Genomic DNA, 11,915 nt, shown 5'->3' with positions numbered 1-11,915 from the left:
ATGGATGTAAAACTTTGAAGATGAATTTAGTAAAAATTGAACAGGAGAATTAATAATAACAGCAGAAAAGTTTAAAAATTGAGTGAAAGGAATTAAAACTGGACATTTTCTGGAAATAATCAGTTTTGCCTTCTGGAAGTAAGCCAAATTGTTTGGCATTGGGCTCAAATATTTGATTAGTAAGAGCAGTGGTGATGCAGTGGTTAGAAAGCATTATTGTAAGCTAACTTATTGCTCACAGCCAGGAGTTTGATTCTGACTGGCTCAAGATGACTCAACCTTTCATCCTTCTGGGGCCAATAAAATGAGCATTCAGATTTTGGGGGGCAATATGCTAACATCTGTTAACCCCTTAGAGAATGTGTAAACTAGTATGAAGTGGTATATAAGTCTAACTGCTATTGCTACTACCTTACATCCAATTATTGCTAAACAGCTTAATGAATTATTGCATAAAGGAGTCATCAGTGACTGTTTAATAACTGGAAAAACTTATCTGATTCAAAAAGACTCAGTGAAAGGGACAACACCAGGAAACTGAAGGCCAATAACACGCTCACCTATGATGTTTAAGTTACTCACAGGCATAATAGCAGACAACATCCAAGATTATTTAAAAGGAAATAACATCCTCCCAGGAAGGAAAGGAAAATCAGAGGAACAAAAGATAAGCTTCTGATTGATAAAATTGTTTTGGAGAATTGCAAAAGGCAAAAAAAAAACCTGCCATATGGTCTCAATTGATTATAAAAAGGTTGTTGAATGAAAAGTCTTCATCAGGGTCCAGTCCAAGCCATGAATAAGCAAAATGGAGACTGCTTTAGAAAGATGGTTGTAGTTTATTGAAGAGCAGAGCCAGACAGAAATGAGACTCTCAGAAAGCTGATCACATGTAGCTGGGAGTGGTAGGTTTTTATACCTTCTCGGGCTTTTTAAGGTTGTCTCCTGTTCCTGTGTCATGAACTTTGACCTGAGGTTCTGAGCATGTCCTTTTGGTATTCTGGTGGTGGTGGGTTAATCCTATTATGTCCCAAAAGTCATGTCTTTTAGAGTTTGGGTGGGGTATGTAGATTTTAGAGGTCTTTGTCTTTCTAATCTCATCAGCTTCTAGCCTCCTGGCTCCATACTTTCTGAATAGGATTATCAAATCTGCATTTCTACAGACCTGGTTTGTACTTGGGGTAGAGAAACTTGGGGGGGGGGTGGTTTCTGCCTAAGATTTTCTATTATTCCTTTGGAGAAATATATTTTGCCTTTTAAATATTCCCCAAAATATTTCTTTCTCTAGTGGGGCTGACTTCCCACAAGGTGTTTGGTTCATTATGACACAGTTGGATTATCCAGTGTTTGAAAACAACTGGTTTCAGTAAAACCTTAGAATGTTCCTAGAAAAAAAAAATAAGGTAATGAAATACAAAATTGTGGTTAAAAATGAAAAATATGAGCTTGTCAACATTTGGAGAGGCCTCTTCCAGAGCGACTCTTTATTCCCCCCTTATTAGTCGTCATTGTTTTGAAGAAAATAAAGCATTGCTACAAACAGCAAAACAATGCTAATAAAACCATGCATTTGTTTTATATAGATGAACCGAAGCTTTACAGAAAATCAGAAGCCAAAATCCAGTCACTGACCAACTTTAAGAATTTTTAGCATAGATATAAGCAATGGAATTTGGCCTAGAAAAATGTGCTATGAAGCAATAAAGCAAGGTAAAATCATGAACAATAACTGAATTGAATTGAAATGCTAACTGGCCAAATCCCCAGGAGCCATCAGAATTAAAGCCTACAAGAATATGGACATTTTGCAGTTGGAGAACATCAAGTATGGACAAATTAAAAATGTGATTAGTAAAAAATATACCTCAAAAGTGAGAAAAGTGTTAAAGACAAAATAGAACAGTGGAAATGCCATCAATATCTGGTCTATATCTGTGATATGGTACACTACTGGAATTATTATCTGGACAGTTTAGACTGGAAAGCAAGGAAACTGATGACTGTTCACTATGTATTACAGCCTTGTAGTGATATTAATGGATTAAACCTGCCCCATAGAAATAAAGATAGAGGTTTACTTCAAGTCAAACAACTGTTGAAGACTAAAAGCATGCATTGGCTGTTTATATAAAAAACAGTCAAAGACAAGCATTGGTGCAAGTTAAAAATTTGAACTTCCTGAATACACAGAAAATAAACATGAATATTGAAATAATGTAATAAAAATCTCAACAGAATACCTGCAAGGAAAAGCATTACATGATCAAATTCTACAAATGTTCAAGGAGAACATGGATAAAAATAAAATGTGGCAATGGCTTGCAAGTGGAACATTTTAAAAAGAAACTGAAGGCTTGATTTTGGTTACTTAAGACCAAGCTGTTCAAACTGATGCAATCAAGGCCTAAAGTGGAAAATCATCAAATGATTCAAAGTGCAGATTGTGCAAAGAAGCAGAAGAAACAGTAGCTCATATACTTGTTCAAGAAGATCACACAAACTGATTATAAACAGTCATATCACAGTCTCCAAAATAATTCATCTATGAAAATTATCATGTAATAAAAAATTGGCAGGAACATAAGAGTTGAAAAAAAAATTGAAAATGAGCAGGTTAAAATATTGTGAGCTCTCCAAATACAAAAATCTACACATTTCCAAATACAAACATCTACACAAGAATAGAGATAGGAGCAGGGATTTATTAATGCCTTAATTCAACATTTCAAGCTCCTGTTATTATACCAACAATACAGCGAATCTACAACTTACAACCACAGCTGGGACTAGAATGGCCACTGCTAAGTGATGCAATCACTTAGTGACGTGTCTTTTACACAAAGTGTTAATATTACTTTATAATACCTTGGTAAGACCATACTTGAAATATTACATCTAGTTTTGGTCACCCAGATGTAAAAAAGATGTTGAGATTCTAGAAAGAGTGCAGAGAAGAGCAACAAAGATGATTAGGGGACTGGAGCCTAAAACATATGAAGAACACTTGCAAGAACTGGGTATGTCTCGTTTAATGAAGAGAAGGACGAGGGGGGACAGGATAGCAGTCTTCCAGTATCTCAGGGGCTGCCCCAAAGAAGAGGGAGTCAAGCTATTTTCCAAAGCTCCTGAAGGCAGGACAAGAAGCAACAGATAGAAACTAATCAAGGAGAGAAGCAACCTAGAACTAAGTAGGAATTTCCTGACAGTTAGAACAATTAATTAGTGGAACAACCTGGCTCCAGAAGTTGTGAATGCTCCAACACTGGAATTTTTTAAGAAGAGATTGGACAACTATTTGTCTGAAATGGCACAGGGTTTCATGCTTGAGTAGGGGGTTGGACTAGAAGACCTCCAAGATCCCTTCCAGCTGTGTTATTGTGTTATTCAGTTAAGCCTAAGAGGGACATTTAGTTGTCAGTCAAACAAAACATAGTTGGTGCACTGCATACACAGTACATGTCTTTTCATAATATGCAGGTGGGGGAGGTGCCCATATTTGGCCATGGAATTTAACAACTCAAATCTGGCCCTAGAAGTGGCCCTTCTTGAGCACTGGGTCAAACTCATTAATACTTGCATGGGCAGCAGTCCACTAAATTAAATCAAATAAACCTGAACTTCTCAGAAGAAGACAGCGGTGAACCATGTTCATACTGCTGCCAGGATAATTCCATAAAGTTGCCATGATTGGAGTTCCATTCAAAGGTATCTTTACCTTTTAGAGACAATAACATTTTTAAAACATGATCTATATTTAAAAGGAGAAAAGGGGAGAGAGAGAAATGTTGTAAGACCAAGTGAAAAATACAGCAAGTGCCTAAACCTGAGACTGCCTTTGACCTTCTGGTTCATGCTTAGGGTTCTTCTGCTCCCCTCCCCATCCTGTTAGCCTTGACAGCTACATGCATGTAGGAGTTCTTGGTTGGAATATCTGCCCTTTCCTCTCATCTTCTTTGGTTTTTTGTTGCACAAAGGGATTAAGGAGGATCTCTTCCAAAGGAAAAAAAGGTGTGTGTCATCCTCCCAGAAAATCATAGCCTTAGTTTTTCATGACCTGCCATAGCAAGGTTGACAGGTAGGAAAATAATTGCAACTTCCACGGGGTTCAAGTTGGCCTCCAGCTGCTTAGGATTGGGTTAAGTAGTCCTGACCATTCCTGTCTGTACAAGTAGAGGGAAAACAGATGGCTTTCTCATTTGTTTGCCTGAGAATCTCCCAAGATTAAGTAGGTGGCTGTCAAGCCAGATCCATCTGGGTGTGTCCTTGCATTGCACCCAAAGACAACACTTCTGGTGATTCATTGTCTTCATTGCCAAGAAAGCGACACCCAAGTTGGGTTGCATACAACAAACTTCAGATCTTACTGAGGTCTAGAGGACCAACTAAACGAAATGCCCTTTCATTCCAAGTTGGGAGAAGGATAAACAGTAATTGGGCTCTTAGCATGAGACTATGTGGGTCAAGATCTGTAGAGGAACAGATCTTGGAGAAGATCTGTAGAGACAGTTAGCAAAACATGAGCTCAGTCTGGAAACAAGACACAGTAGCGTGAGGTACAAATACAAAGTTGCCTCGCCTTGATTCTCTTTTATGTAAGATGGAGGATATGGGGAACATTGTGAGGCTTTCAAGATTCATACCAGCCCTTCCAGATAGGTCAAGTCAGGATAAAGAGAACATAAGAAATGCTAGAACTCTTTTTTTACTAATATAGGCCAGTGTTTCTCAATCTTGGCAATTTTAAGATGTGTAGACTTCACCTCTCAGAATTCCCCAGTCAGCATAGCTGGCTGAGGTATTCTGGGAGTTGAAGTCCACACATCTTAAAATCCCGATCTAGGCCAAAATAAAAGAATCTTTAAAAGTGCTGACTGCTTCGCTTCATATAAAGTTTGAATTACAAAGTGGTGTCTAAATACCCCTCTTCAGATATTTGGGCCTAGGTGGAAAAAAGAATTGAAGAAATTCCCAGAAAAGATAAGGATTGCGTAACAGAGTAATTTCTTACAATAAAATATACTGATGTTAACATTGAGAGAAATGGAAATATTGTAAATAAATCAGGAATGTGGCTGACATAGAAATTAGGAAAAGAAAAAGAAAAGAAATGGATACTGAGGGAGGCACTGTATTAAGGAATAGTGTGACTATGCAAAAAAACATTTCATCCATACTATTCTAACTTACAGTACACAAAGGAAGTGACATTTCTTTAGAGAAACTAGTTAAATATCTAAAGAAACAAAATTTACCAAGATTATAGAGGAACAGTGAAAAATATGAATAGACCGTAACAATAAGTGAAGTCTCTGATCCTATTAAAAAGATTAAATCAGGAAAGGACCTTGGATCAGATAAGCTGTCAGCTTTTTATTATAAATGTTTTGAAGATGAACTTTTATAAGCTCTACAAAATATGATGAACTCTATCTTGCAGGAAAAAGGCCAGAGAGGTGGAAAGAGGCGAATATACCATTAGTATCTAAGACCATCTAGACTGGACTTTAACAACAATTGAATAATGACTACAAATTGTTCATAACAATCCTAGCTGATAGACTGAAAACGGTTTTGCAAAAATTTATTCAGGCAGACCAATTTTTATCCTAAAAGACAGTTAAAGGACAATGTTAGAAATGGGTTGGATATTTTTGAATATTTGGTACAACATAAAGAAAAACAAGTCACACAGATTCTCTTATATACAGAGAATCTGACAATTGGAACCAGGTTTTCATTTTTTAAGATTGACACAGAAAGCACAAATAATTAACAGAATAACAGAGGTTAGAAGGGACTTTGGAGATCTTCTAGTCTAACTCCTGCTCAGGCAGGAAACCCTATACCGTTTCAGACATCTTAAAAACCTCCAGTGTTGGAGCACCTACAACTTTTGAAGGAACATCATTCTAGTGATTAATTGTTCTCACTGTCAGGAAATTCCTCCTTAGTTCTAGGTTGCTTCTCTCCTTGATTAGTTTCCATCCATTGTTTCTTGTCCTGCCTTCAGCTGTGTTGGAGAATAGCTTGGCTTCCTCTTCTTTGTGGTAATCTCTGAAACATTGGAACACTGCTATCATGTCCCCCCCTCGTCCTTCTTTTCATTAAACTAGACATACCCAATTCCTGCAACCGTTCCTTATATGTTTTAGCCTCCAGCCCACTAATCATCTTTGTTGCTCTTCTCTTTCCAGAGTCTCAACATCTTTTTTATATTGTGGCCACCAAAATTGGATGCAATATTCCAAGTGTGGTCTTTCCAAAGCCAAGTGATACTAACATTTCATGTGATTTTGATTCTATCCCCCTGTTGATTGTTAATGAGGATCTTAAAAACCATGTGATATACTTAAAGGTGCAAGACAGGGATGTCCACTGTGTCCTGTATTGTTAATTTTGATTCTTGAAATGCTGGAGATATAAGACAAGATGAGATGGACATGGAAGTAATGATTAAAAGAGAGCTTCTGCAGATGATTTGGTATTGTTTTTGGGAGATCATTTAAAGGGACGTGAAACATTAATAGGCATATTAAAAGAATTTGGTGCATCAGCAAGCCTCAAGATTATGAAACAGGAGATGGAGATGTTAACAATAATATGAAAATACAAGATTAAGCAGAACTGATATATAATATAGGTTTTAAGATTGAGAAGAATCTAAAATATTTGGGTATCGCTATGACAAATATGAATTGTATGTTATTTCAAAATAACTACGGCAGGACATGGAATGTAGTTTAAAAAGTAGGTTAAAATGGGAGAAATTACAACTGTCATTGCTGGGCAGAATTTCTGTGATTAACATGAATGTCTTGCCTAGATTGTTGTTTTTGTTTCAGACAATACCTATTTTGACAACTGATGTATCACTTAAACAGTGGCAAAGGGATATATCTTAATTTGTATATCGAGGAAAAATAAGTTAAATACAAGGTGTTACAAGATGCAAAGGAAAGAAGAGGATTAGATTTACCCTTGAAATTGTATTTTTCAGCTTGCTGTTTAGCTTGGATGAAAGAGAGAGTACTGAATATATAGCACAAAAATGGAAAGATTTGGGTTTACTCACAATGGAAAAATGATTGGTGAAAAATGAAGGAACTTGTTGAGTTGGCTAAGTTGACTTCTTTGAACAGAGAAAGACAATATCTACATTTTATGGAAAGTGCATGTATACAGGGGCTCTGGACCTCTTCTCCTGCTCCAACACCCATTGAAACCAACAGTGGAAAAAGAGAACTGCGATGACACCATGACCCCTCTCAATCTCTGCACTTGATCCAGAAAGATTGGTCAAGTGCCCATTAACCAAACTGGTGCCAAAATGGAAGGTTTCAGTAAAGATCCATTCAGATCAAGGGAATCATTTGTAAAATGGGTCATCATTTGTAAAATAGTTACTGTCCTGGGCACGGAACTAAAATATCACTGACATCCAGTGTGTTCTAGTGGTTAAGGATGGTTTCAAAGCCTCTTGAAAGATGGAGGGCCAGGACAGTTGCAACACCTTGTCCCAGCTCCACCAAGATATCATCAACCAGTGCAATCAATGCCATCTCACTACTGTACTCTGGCTTGAAACCCAATTGAGAAATATTCTTGATATTCTATTTACTTCAGAGCCCTCTAAAATTGCAACACGGCCGTTTTCTCAATAAAATTCCCTAGAAGGAGGAGATGATAGATTATGTTTTATTTTACATTTTATTTTGTATGCATTTTATTTTATTTCATTTCATTTTAAGTAGAGTTTTTTAATATCATCAGCTGGCAGTGTGTCAGCATATTTTATAATACAGTAATGGCATCAAATCAGAATTACCAAAGTTCTCATATTAAAAATCAAAACCATTTTTTTAAAAAAAAAAAGAAGAAGACATAGCTTAAGGCTCTTTTTAAAAGCCAGCAAAGAAGTCAGACTCCTGAGCTCAACAGAGAATGCAGCCAAAAACTCAAAATGGCAGCAGAGAAAGTTTGGCCATACTGATGAATATCACTAGATGAACCATCTCCAATAACTACAAGAAGCAAGAAATAACCAACCCCCAAAGAAGTGTTTTTTTAAGCCAGGTAAGACAATAAAATTATGGTTCTGTTAGTGGTTCTTGCTAAGCACCTTGGCAGTAGAAGCACTAATACATCAATGGGCCATATCAAGAACATTATGTGTGGGGCCACCTCAGATTGGAAGCCATTCTTAGAAATATCTTCCATGTATTGGGGGCTGGAATTAAGCTTTATTCAAAGTAGACTACTCTCCATCTTCAGGGAAAATGATTGCAAATTTGAAAGCAATATGAGACTTAAAGTGAGAATTAATTAATTAATTAATCAGTGAGAATCCAAATAAGAGCAAGCAAGCAAGCAAGAGGTGCAGATAAACCCTCAAGTGGCAACCTGCAGAAAGAATGCAAATGGGCCAGCTGTCTGCAAGGAGTATAAATCCTTCCAGTTCTGGTTCTATAATATGATGATTTTTTATGGTTTTATCTTAATTTAATACATTATCTCCTATATTTTATTGCCCACATATCTTTGTTGTCGTTGTTAGTTGCGAAGTCATGTCCAGTCCATCACGACCCCATGGACAATGTTATTGGTACTGTCCATGGGGTTTTCATGGCAAAGATACTGGAGTGGTTTGCCATTTCCTTCTCCAGTGGATCACATTTTGTCAGAACTCTCTGCTATGACCTGTCCGTCTTGGGTGGCCCTGCACGGCATATCTCATAGCTTCATTGACATGCAAGCCGCCACCACAAGGCAGTGATCCATGAAGGAAGGACATATCTTATATATTAATTTATATATATTTGCTGATGTTTTATTCAAACTAAATTTGTATATCAGTGATGCCATATGCTAAATAAATAAACAAACACATAAATAAATAAGTTAAAAAAATCTTTTTTAGAGGAAAGGTTTGTTTTTTAAAAAAATATATACAAAGAGGGTACTCTTAAAACTGCACCTTTATGTATTTATCTATTCAATTTATATACCGCCCCTCTCATTGTTGTAATGACTCTTTAGAGGCTGTAATTCAGTAGTTCTCAACCTGTGGGTCGGGACCCCATTTGGGGTCGAACGACCATTTCACGGGGGTGACCAAACAAGGCTGTCCGCCATTTTTTCCCCTTTTCTTTGGCCACGCCCTGGTACCCGGTGATGTATAAGTGGTTGGGGGTCACCACAACATGGGGAACTGTATTATGGGGTCACGGCATTAGAAAGGTTGAGAATCACTGCTGTAGTTACAGGAGGACCTAAAAATGAAGGATTGGAGCAGCAAGCAGCTCGAAGACTTCAAGGCTTAGCTCTACTCTCTTGGAACTCAAATGGCTTCTACCTTGGTGGCCACTGTGCCCCGCTTGAGTCTTGCTTTTCGATTTACAGATTGGACACGATGGAGTGAGGTAGGTTTGGGCTCGTGCAAATCATGGTGTCCCCGTCTCTTAATAATGAAATGCCTGTTCAGTGCTTCAGTGTACTTAAGTCGTGTTAAGACATGCTGTATTACTGAAACATGCTTGGGTTGTATAAAGAGCTAATTGACTGCTCCTGGGTTTCCCAGCACCCCAACAAACCTGTTCTGTGGGTTAAAGGTAAAGTTCCCACCTTCAAGAGACGGCAAGGCAGAACATTGGAAGAGGCTCATGAGAGATTTTTCTTGCTCCATCCCCCATATGAAACTTGCCAGTTCTATTTTCTCAACATGGGCTGTATGCGTTCAGCATTTCACCTGCAGAAGGGAAGGCTCACAGAACATATATATAAGTCCACCAATCTGCAAGTATTAAAGACCTGCTTACTTCATCCAAGGATTAATGCTGGCAATGTCTGCCGAAGCCTTGCACAACGTTTGCATAGAACAGTGGTTCTCAACCTTTCTAATGCCGCAATCCCATAATACAGTTTCCCATGTTGTGGTGACCCCCAACCACTTATACATCACCGGGTGCCAGGGGCGTGGCCAAAGAAAAGGGGGGGAAATGGCGGACAGCCTTGTTGGGCAATCCCTGTGAAATGGTCGTTCGACCCCAAATGGGGTCCCGACCCACAGCTTGAGAACCACTAGCATAGAAGAAGGCAAAACTAGAGACCTTTAAGCTCTGTATTTTAGGAGCGTCCTTCTACCCACAGAAAAGCTGTCCAAAAACTAACATCAGGAAGCTTCAGTCCTCCTGCTACAGTTATTTCTCCAAATTAGGTATCTATGGAGGTTGACCCTTTCCAGTATCATGTCAATGCATTCTAAATCTCATCTACATGACGTGGTTAAAAAAAAAAAAAACCTCTTGGTCCTGACTAATACAATCCCACCAATCTTATCTTCAACATGAAAACATGAGCAGGATGTTACAAGACATCTCATAAACCTAGCAAGAAGCTGTCCTTGGGGGGGGGGGGCACTGCCCGAAACATTGCTGTAGTTTCAGTGCAAGGATGAGCTCCGAATCCTGAGACAAAAGTTTCAGGAACATTATCTGAAAAGGCTAAACCTGCTGAATCTGTCCAGAGAGTTATGTTTCCCACGATGCAATGCAAGCTTAGTTCCTAAAACTCATGTTACAACATATTCTTGAAATTCCCCATTGAAATTTGGGGGTTTAACCAAGATCGTATTTTCTCCTCAGGACTCAATCAATCATTTTATGTTCTCCTCCCTTCCCTTTCATGTTTCCCCTTCCATCCTTCCCTTCCCCTGCCCTGCCCTCCCTTTCCTTCCCGAATTCAACGCTAGGAGCAACCGAAAAGAAATTGTCAGCAAGTCCTCTTGCTAAACAAGGTATTCTAAATACCCCATAGAGATTTCTTCTCAATTCCGCTTCAGATCTAGCTACGGTGGGGCTACAGATGTGTCATCGGATGGTTAAAATCAATACATTAAAAGTGCTTGTTAGCAAGGCTTATTTCTGTATTGCTGTTAAGGTCCTTTTCTAAAGAAAGCAATAAAGAACTGGAAGATGACCTGGATCGTGGTAGCTTCATCTTTACTGTCTGGAGAGGATATTTCACCAGATCTAGCATTCCTGTTTGGGGATTAAGGACATGGGGTGAGAAATTTCAGCTAAAGAGAAGGCTAAGGGGAGATGTGATGGCAATCTTCCAACACTTGAAAGGCTGTGAATTTATTGTCTGTTGTGTTCAAGATTAGGACAAGAATCAAAGTGTGGAAACCTTACAGAGTGAGATCCAAACTCAGAAATAAGTAGGAATTTCTTGACTACTGGCACCATTAAGTAGTAGATGAGTCTGCCTGGAGGTTTTCAAGGAAAAGGTGGTTAGCCATTTCTCTAGAAGAATCTGAGGTTTTTTCTCTTATAAATGGAATTGTACTAGAACAGTGGTTCTCAACCTGTGGGTCAGGACCCCATTTGGGGTTGAACGACCATTTCACGGGGGTCACCAAACAACGCAGTCCACCATTTTTCCCCCTTTTCCTTAGCTGTGCTACTCCCTTTGATTCTATTGGCTTTTGAAAGCCAATAGAATAAACTCTCTTGAATAGAGTCTAATTCTATTGGCTTTCAAAAGCCAATAGGAATTGTCCAGGCTGTCTCTGCCCTGCTGAGCCCGGCAAAAGTCCCATTCTGCAAACGGTGCTGCACCAGTTGAGTAGTCCTCAACTTACGACCGGTTGAGTAGTCCTCGACTTACGACCGGTTGGGGGGTCGTGGCATTAAAAAGGTTGAGAACCACTGTACTAGAAGATCTTGGAGGTCTTCATACCCCATGATCTGGTGAACGCTTCAGTTTTCAGCTACTCAATAGAGCCTACACCCCAAAACCGAGAGGTATTACTGAGGGTCCAAGCCAACACATGTGATAAAGAGAAACCGTTGTGAAGGGATTTGTATTATTATTATTATTACCAACTAGAAATTAAAATTATGAGCACCAGCCATCCA

This window comes from Crotalus tigris, unplaced genomic scaffold (assembly GCF_016545835.1).
Source record: "Crotalus tigris isolate CLP2741 ecotype Arizona unplaced genomic scaffold, ASM1654583v1 scf7180000018517.1768243, whole genome shotgun sequence".
Lineage (NCBI taxonomy): Eukaryota > Metazoa > Chordata > Lepidosauria > Squamata > Viperidae > Crotalus > Crotalus tigris.
This window is presented reverse-complemented; position numbering follows the sequence as displayed.